Genomic DNA, 8,933 nt, shown 5'->3' with positions numbered 1-8,933 from the left:
CACAGGCTGAATTTCCTTCTGAGCTGAGGACCATCTCCTCACTTCAAAGTTTTTGTCTTCTCAGCATTCTTGTTGCCTTCAGCATAGGTGGGGAGAGAGGTGAATTCATGATGCCACTATCCCTTATTTTACACTACCAGTTCATGTCCCGGGAAAGATACTGACCTAGGCATGTCTTAGTGGGCCTTGCTGAATTCCAATGTTGAGCAATCTGCATTTCAGAAGTGACTTAGGTACTTAAGAGCCTAAGTCTCATTGGCTTTCAGTAAGATTTAGGCTTTACAAAGTGTGACTTAGCCATCTAAGTCACTGAGGCTCAGTTCCACACAGGTATTTAGGTAACGACCTCTTTTGGCACCTACGTCTGCCATTGACATTCTCAAAACCACCCCTCGGTCTGTCTAACCTTATCAGCACCTTCATGCTTTGCTTGTCAGCATTTGCAAAGCCACCTAAGCCCTGATGCTGCTCTACAGCTAATGAGCCCTTACTCAAGGCGAGGCCCCAAGTAGGAGTCTCCAAGGGGGAGGAATCAGGGCTGGTATTAGGGGTAACAAGCAGGGCAATTGCCTGAGGTCCCACATCACAGAGGCCCCCGGCGAAGCTAAGTTACTGGTGGCAAAGCTGGTTTTGGATATAAGCCCCCGGTGGCGGGGCTTGGGCTTTGGCAGGATGGGGGCTCACTAGTTAGGTTCTGCCCAGGGCCGCAAGTCTAACGCCGACCCTGGGGGGAATGCCTAGCTTATCAGCAGGGCCTGATGCTGTAGGCATGCTCAAAGCACTGGGAGCAAGCTCCCTAGCAATTTTTTCAGTGTCATTTTCCATCCTGGGGGTTAGGGAACTCATGTGAGAAACCCAGGTTCAAATCCTTTGGCGGTCTGTTTTGGAGTGGGGACTTGAACACCTGTTTTGCTACTTTTCAGCTGAGTATCCTAAATGCAAAGCTGTTCTAGGAGAGGTGTCTCTTGATCTTGCCTGTTGAAGCTGTTCTACTTTATATAAATAATTAAACATTTGTTGGGCCAGAGAAAACTAGACCTGGCCTGATGCTATAGCCCTGTGCTTAGGGTCCCTAACTTAGGTTGTAGAAGACCTAGGTTCAAGCCCTCTTCCACAAAATATTTAGTTATTTATACAAAGTGGAACAGCTCTAACAGGCAAAGTTGAGTATCCCACCTCAGCACAGCCTTGTAGGTTTACCTGCAATATGGCATACCTGGGTTCAAATCCCTTCTCCCAGTAACCAAAACACCAGGCTATTGACTAGGTGAGAGGTGCCTACCTCTCAGCAAGCTGGAAAAGACCCAGATCCATGGGGGTTAGGCACCTATATGCCTCTGAGGATCTAGGCCGAAGGCCTTCCTTTTCATTTCACTCCCAGTTAGCTTAAGTGACATCCTACTCAGCTAGCTGGCTTTTGAGGCTCTCTTGCTCAGGTGCCTATCTCTCCCAATGCATTGTTTGTGGCACCCAACACTGGATTGAGGATTCCACTAGGTGGCAGGGACAGGTTTAGGGATCAATGCTGAGCAGAGAAATGTATAAACACCTTTAAGTGTCAGGACCTGAGGGCTTACAATGCGGAATGGAGCAATGCCTAAATACCTTCATAAAAAATCTAAATGTGACCTTAAGATCAACGTCGGTAGTGTGATGTTTCTCCATTATGAAAGCATGAAGGGGTCTGCAAAGACACCTTACTGACTTCCTGGTAGTTCCCTGGACTTAGGGGGCTCCTGGCCAACACAGAGCTGGCATGGCTATGTCAACACCCCATCTGCAGCAGCCCATGATGCGAAAGGCCTATCGGGGAAGGAGGGGATGAGGCCAGGATGCATAGGCGGTGGGTGATTAGAGCTAAAAGGGGCTCAGTCCCCGCCACTCTATTTTTCTGAGCCACACTGCCATCTGCGCACATACCCAGTTCAGCAGGCGAAACCCCACATCCAGTGGTGCCGGGGCCCCGGAAGGAGGTGGGGCAGACAGAAGGCCCTACCTGAAAACTGGATTCCTGGCAGGTGGATCTAGATTTCTCAGTCCCGGCGGGGGCGCTGGCTCCTAGCTCCTGACTGCACTTCCTAGAAAGGTTCACTGGGATGGGGGCAAGAGTCCAGGGAGTGGGAAGATCCTGAGGGGATTGGGGGCGGGAAGGAGAGTCCTGGTGGGAGGGGGAGATTTGGAGGTGACGGGAGAGAGGGAGGAAGGGGAGAAGATCCTGAGATGACTGGGGGAGAAGAATCCCAAGGGAAAGGGGTGTGTGTGTGATCCTGACACGATGGGAGAGTCCCAGGGGAAGTGGAGCCCTGAGGGAAGGAGGGACCTGAGATGATAATGGAGGGAAAGGGGAGTCCCAAGGGATGGTGGAGTGCCTGAGGCCTTTTGTCAGGGCATCACAGGGATAGGGCCCTGCCTGCATGTAGATGTACATGTTGATGCTGGCAGGCTCCTCTGAATCTGTGAATGGCGAGCACCAAGGGAGCTGAAGTGGGGAGCCGGGCCCAGCCTTGCAGGACAGGATCTGCCCTGTGGGGTGAGTGGAGGGCAGGCTCAGTCCGCGCAAAGAATATTTTCTCCAGCCACCTATGCCAGGATGTTCTTATATTTCAATTTATTTCCAGTGGCAGTAATGGCCCACAGAAGCCTTTGCAGGTGGGGTGCCAGATGGGGTGCAGGCTGGCTGCTCTTTCAAATCTGTTCTGTCCAAAATGGCCCCTGGCAAGCCCCAGGATGGGTAAGATGCAATCTCTGCATCAAACTCAGCTGAAGAGGACAGATGAACTGGTCCCTTAAACGTTACAGAGTCTGATCCTGATCTCACACTGGTGTAAATCAGGAGTAAACTGAAGTCAGTAAAGTTGGTATGAAATCTATTGTCCAAGGCCCATTGTCTTTATAAAATCCATCTCTCCTGATTTCCTCCTATGGGTTCCTTGCCCACTCATTTTCTGAAGATGGACTCTCCTGTGATGCAGAGAGTTAGAGGTTGGAAGGAGAGTCCATAGACCATTCTTCAGCCTTTGCACTTGTTCTTCTAATTTGCCAGTCCCACTTCCCTTGTAAGAGTTTTGATTTATTATCGCATTTCCAGCTCACATAAAAGCCCTGCCTAAACCCTGGAAATGTCCTTTTAAAGTAAATCTAAGATGGGGTTTGTTTAAAAGAGCGTCCCTTTAAATTTTCTGCTGCAGACTAGAGAAGTAATCATCCCATTAGAGTGTAGATTGGCAAGAACTGGTTTCAGCCTCATTGCAGCAAAATTTAAACCCAGGAAGATAAAACAGTTAAAGTAGAAACTTAACATGGAAGAATAGCATGTAACTCCAGGGAGATAAGGAAGCAATAAAAAACCATGAAGAATTGTTTTATCTGTTGCTATTAAGGAATTTCAAAGTCTGTAGTTAGGGAAGGAGAAAAGATTCCAGTTCAGGAAAGCAACACACTTGTAATCATCCATGAGATCTTTTAATACCTGCTCAGATGGCTACTGTACAGTAGGGAAATCCACCTGAAGAGTGAAGTAGGAGGACCCATATGAAAATTCAAACATTCAAGAGCAAAATTTCCTTTTTTGCTACCCCAGTGTAACTCAGAGAAGAAACTGGCCCTTCCACTTTAAAATCTTGAATTCTAGTGAAGCTCTGCATGCCAAAGCTAAATGGATGTTTCTAATATACTCAGAGAGTGAGGGGGATTCCTTGATTTGGCTGAATCTGAATGTACCATCATTTGAGGAGAAGTTCTATGCCTTTTGTTGACAGAAATAAAAAGGGAAGACAGTAATAATACCAGATTCATTTTGGAAAAATGATCTTTACACAACTTGAAAAACATCATCACCCAGTTTGGGCATCTCCATTTTGTCACCGATTACTTGGTTATGGTGAGAGGTAAGGCAATCTGATGTGAGAAAAGTGGTTGGTACATGATGCCCAAACTAAATGTCAAAACAATTAGCTTACTTACCTCACCACTTGAGCTATTATTCTAGAAGGCTGAGTATATAAGCTATCTGTTACTCAGCTCAGATAGTCTGAGGGATGAGGCTTGTTCCTTACCATTGAACCCTCAGATCACACTTTTTGCATTACCCAGTCTCTTACTGATTTTGGGCCAGGAATTGAGTTCCAAGACTGTCTCTCTCCCTTTGCTGTGTGATGTTGTCTCGTTTACATATGTGGTAATTGAAATATTTTAGTGATACTTGTTAGAGAGAGATTTTTGCCTGGCAGCTGGATTCACATTCATAACTGCAATTACACCTACAAGAGGGGTTTAAGACATAATCCATTCCTTAACTCATATAATGTGAAGTTAATATGCAGATTTGGGGCTAAAATCAGACAATTACTTGCTATTTTACGGAGGTAGATGGGTGGAGACTTCTGCTTATTTGTATAGTAATTCTGAATATATTATTCAAAATAGGAGGCTAATTTTTTCCTTCTAATTTATCACCATCAGTTTCTGGGCCTCATAATGTCAGAATTAATTCAGTAGTCCAGGTCTGATTTAACCAGAGTCATACAGAGAAGGATGATGACTTCTCACATCATGATATTATTTCTCTGCATATGCAGTCCAAAATTGCATTGACAAGAAAAATAGTGTGGTATTCCATTCAGTCTACCCCAGATGGTGTATTGAGGTTGCTCTAACTTGTCCTGGGACCATTCTACACCTAGAAGCAGCCCAGAATTAGGGAGGGGCAAAAGTGACCTAGACTCTGCGTTCCTACTCCTTTGCCTAGGCTTGGATTCTTGTGCTGTGCCTCCTAAGTAACGCTGCACAGAAGCTGAGCTATGATGGTGAGGCTGGGTGCAGAAGATGGTATCCAGGCTTTGTCCTGCAAACAGATGCCTAGATTATGTCTCTTAGAAGGGAAACTAAGACTGTAGGGAAAAAGATGGCAGCAAGAGGATAAATGTGGCAGAAGAGCTGCTATAGTGCCTCAAAAAGAACACATCCTCCATCTTTGCTATCATCACCATGCCAGTCTTCCTGGCTTTGCCTAGGTGTGTCATCACATTCTCCCCACTCTAGGCTGGGAGCATTAGAAAAGCTTCTCTCTGTAGTATTTATTTGCTGAATACTGAGCAACTTTCTTAGGAAAAAGAATACTGCATTGACAGATGAGTTGTACGTAAAAGAAAAGCAGACCAATAATTACTAAACTCAGTGCTCAAACTGAAAAATGTGGTTGGGGAAATGAACCTTGCTGACATTCTCCTTCCCATCTGGCCATCACTTGCTAGAAGGGGGTAGGATAAGACAGAGCCAGGAAAATAAGTGTCTTCAACTGAGCAGCTAGACGAGGATGTTTTTATACCAGCAATTCAGGACTGGGTCCCTTCAAAAGGAAGAATTGGTACATAGTTAAGCCTTGTTCTCAGAAGCGGATGTTTGCAGAGGTCAAATACACACAGAAAGTCCTCTAGCAGGCAGAAACAATCATGTCTGCAAATAATGTTTTTAATTGCCAAGCTCCTTGTAGTGGGAAAGCGTGTCTCTTTCGCTGACAGAAGTTGTTTCAGTAAAAGATATTACCTCACCCACCTTGTCTCTCTAATATCTTGGGACCAACTCTGCAAACATTTTGTCACTTTAAAGCCTTAGCCTCCACTCCAGGTTTTCAGGGTGAAGCACAAGGAATTTAATAATAAAATGGGGAACATTCCACCTTATGTGGAATTCTGAGGTAGTGTGGAGGGTTTGCTAGATGCAAACATCTGTTTTCTGGAACTGACTGGCTCAACAATCCAAGTTATTCCCATCTCTGTGGAGACTGAGAAAAATGGCTGTTTTATGTAAGGTTCGTTTAATCAAAAGAGCTTCAGAATGATGGGATATCTGCTCAACTGTTAGAGTGAAACTTTCAGTAACACAGCTTGTTGATGTGCTTGGAATCAGTGTTATAAAGCCAATATGGCTGCAGCAGCTCTTGAATTAAATCTAATATTAGAATCACAAATTGCACAGTCTCAGTGGGAAAAGTCTTGTTTGCTGGATTCCTTTCGTAGGAATCACTGATTTCATTTTAGCTTGGCTCGCAATTCTGCCAGTCTACATGACAAGATAAACGTGATGTAACCTAATATTGTTTGTTCTTTCTCATTAGTTTAGCGTTTCTATTATTTTGTAAAACAGAACATTTTGGGCTCATTTCTTCTTACAGCTCCTCAGTCATCAGTTAAGCATTTAAAGCTGGTTTGTCAGCATCTGACTAGGGCTGGCCATATCAGTTTGCACAGAGCATTCTTACATGAGGGCTGCTCTGTTCTCTAGAAGAAAAATGATAGATCACACTTCCCCCTAAAAATCACAAACTAAGGGCATGGTGGTCCATTGCAGGGAGATACACACATCTCATTGGCATCAGTGGGAAACTTGAGACTACCTGGAGTATGGGATCAGGCCCTAAACTAGGAGTGAATACCTCTGTGTTGAAATCTGTTTGTTTTTCTATAGCGCATGTTGCTGTAGTACTAAGCATTTAAATATTTGTCTATGCGCTTTACTTTTCGTTTTGAGAAAATATCTGTTAAGACATGTCCATATCATTCAGAAAGTTCTTGCTAGTGTAGACATAAAAGGTAGAAATTTGTAATTAATCCTAGTGTAGTGAATAACAACTTCATCAGCCTGGGTCATGTACCTGACCAGCTTATATAGTAAATATAACACTCTGAGAAATTCCTGTTTGATGGGAACTAAGGAAACTCTGAGGATAGTTGCTGGGACTGCGGTGTATGGATTGCAGACAGTATATACCCTAAAAGGGCGAAACCTGCAAAGTGTGTAGAGGCTTAATTTTTGTTAAAGATTTCTGCAGCTATGCAGCACATCACACAATGCTGCCAGATACAGATGTAGGAATAAGTGTGTGTGTGGCATGGTGAGGGCATGGGGTGTGTTTCTGTGTGTGTGTGGTCTCCATTGCTGGACACTGAGCTTAGGTGAAGTCAATGAATACTTAACCCTGCCATATAACAGGGATATTGCCTTCTATAACCCTGACCCAGGTCATTCAACTAGAAATAAAGACCAGTCTCTTATGGGCATTCATGCATCGCTCCTTTATTAGATAAATAGTCTGCTCTGCAGGCGCTCTGCCACGTTGGAAAGATCTGGCTGCAGGTTTTATGGTTTTCCTTAGGCATGGCGGGGCCCAAAATATGCTACATTTCAAATGTACTTACTGATAAGAGGCATTAGTATACAGGCATCAATCCTTTAATGTGTTATTCTGGGCAATGTGATAAAGTCAGGCCAGAGGACTGCAAAAAGGCATACCAGGGCCAGAGTGTGAGCCCTCGAAGGCCAAAAAGCCTTTTTCCTGTAAGCAGGGGAGAGATGATTGCAGGGCAATTAGAGACACCTGGACCCAATGAAGGGCTAGTCCAGGTGTACTTAAACCCTGTCTTCCCTAAAGGGGGAGGAGGAAGCAGCCGCTGCTAGAAGGCTGGTAGCAGCTGGAAGAGAAACCATCTTCCCTGGCCGGGGAAGCATAGGTAGGTGGCTGACAGAAGACTGGAAGAAGAGAAACCATCTTCCCTGGCCAGAGACAGTGCTTCTCTGCAGCCATAGGAGGAGAAAACCCCTGGACCCCAGCCAGCAGAAGGAAGCTAGAGCAAGGTACCTCCAAGGGGAGACAGGGTTACTGCGGACTCCCTGGCCCACTAGAAGGGATTGAAGCATGAGACTCCCTAGGGAGGAGCTGGCTGTTTGCCACAGCAAGTATTGTCTATAGAATGCCTCGTGTATTTTGGATGCTACCATATTATACATGAATTAAACACAAAACACTACATTAAAAGATCATTATTAAGGTTGCAAAGTCAATGCTCCAGAGGTTAGGAAATAGCAGTGTGTTGGAGTATATATCTCACCCTGTTGGAAAAAGAGTTAACTGGAGCCAGAAAGCAATTAATTCAATGGGTTACAATGGGGAGATGAGCCAGGCCCTATTTAGGATTAGGCCTGGGGGGAGTTGTGTCACCTGGGTGATTAATAAAGGAAGGACTTCAGAGCAGCAGAAGGGAGGCTGAGGTGGAGAGTAGGCCTGCGGCTACTCTCCCAAGAAGGGAGTTCTGGCAAAAGGCTGGGAAGGGCACTGGGAATCCACACATGTGGAGTGGGTTCTTATGGTGAGCCTTGACAAGAGGGCAAGACCCTAGGGAGAGGCAGTCTGGGGGCTGAGTTTCTGGAAGAAAGAGACATGGATACACAGTAAGGCTCCAGGGAGAAAGTGCTGGGAGATGTTGCTCAGTACAAGAGCTGGAAAGAACTGTGCAGAGTGTGGGGACAGGTGAAAAGTCTCTCCTCCACGCCTGTCTCCATAACAGAGTCCCAGGTGCCACTCCTCAGGCTTCTCATTCCAGTCCCAGGCTCCTTTCCCAGCCAGTCCCTGTTCTCTCCTGCCTGGCTTCTCATTCAATCTCTCTACCCCCACCCTCCTCCAGCACCACAGGTTGCCAGTTTTTCTTCTGCACTCCAGCTCCTCATCAGTTCTATCTTCCTCGGCTGGTTCTCACTTCGTCTCCTTTTCTGGTCATTTCTGCCTCATGCTCTTCTTCTGATCTCGGTCTCCTCCCCATCAAATGGTTCCTATTTCTCCTCCCCTCCCCCTCATTTGCTCCCACTTCCAGTTTCCTTCTCTTCCCACCTCCTCCCCAACTGCCCACCAGTCTCCAGGCCCAGACTCCTTATCCCAATTCACTGAGCAAATCCAGCTCCTGTCCCCATTGCATTTGAATTGGGCATCTTCCTTCTCTGCACTGCCTGGGCCCAGCAGGCTGCGGGTCACTGAGGGCACAGAAGAGACAGACTCCCAGCTTGCAGTTCAAGAGCATGGTCCACATCAGCACAGAGCTGCAATTGCACAGAAAGTTGTGCTCCACTCCAGGCTGGAGCATGCCCAGAGTGGGTGGAATATT

This window comes from Emydura macquarii, unplaced genomic scaffold, assembly GCF_026122565.2.
Source record: "Emydura macquarii macquarii isolate MOO-44397 ecotype Brisbane River unplaced genomic scaffold, CSIRO-AGI_Emac_v2 contig_2473, whole genome shotgun sequence".
In the NCBI taxonomy this organism is placed as follows: Eukaryota; Metazoa; Chordata; order Testudines; family Chelidae; genus Emydura; species Emydura macquarii.
This window is presented reverse-complemented; position numbering follows the sequence as displayed.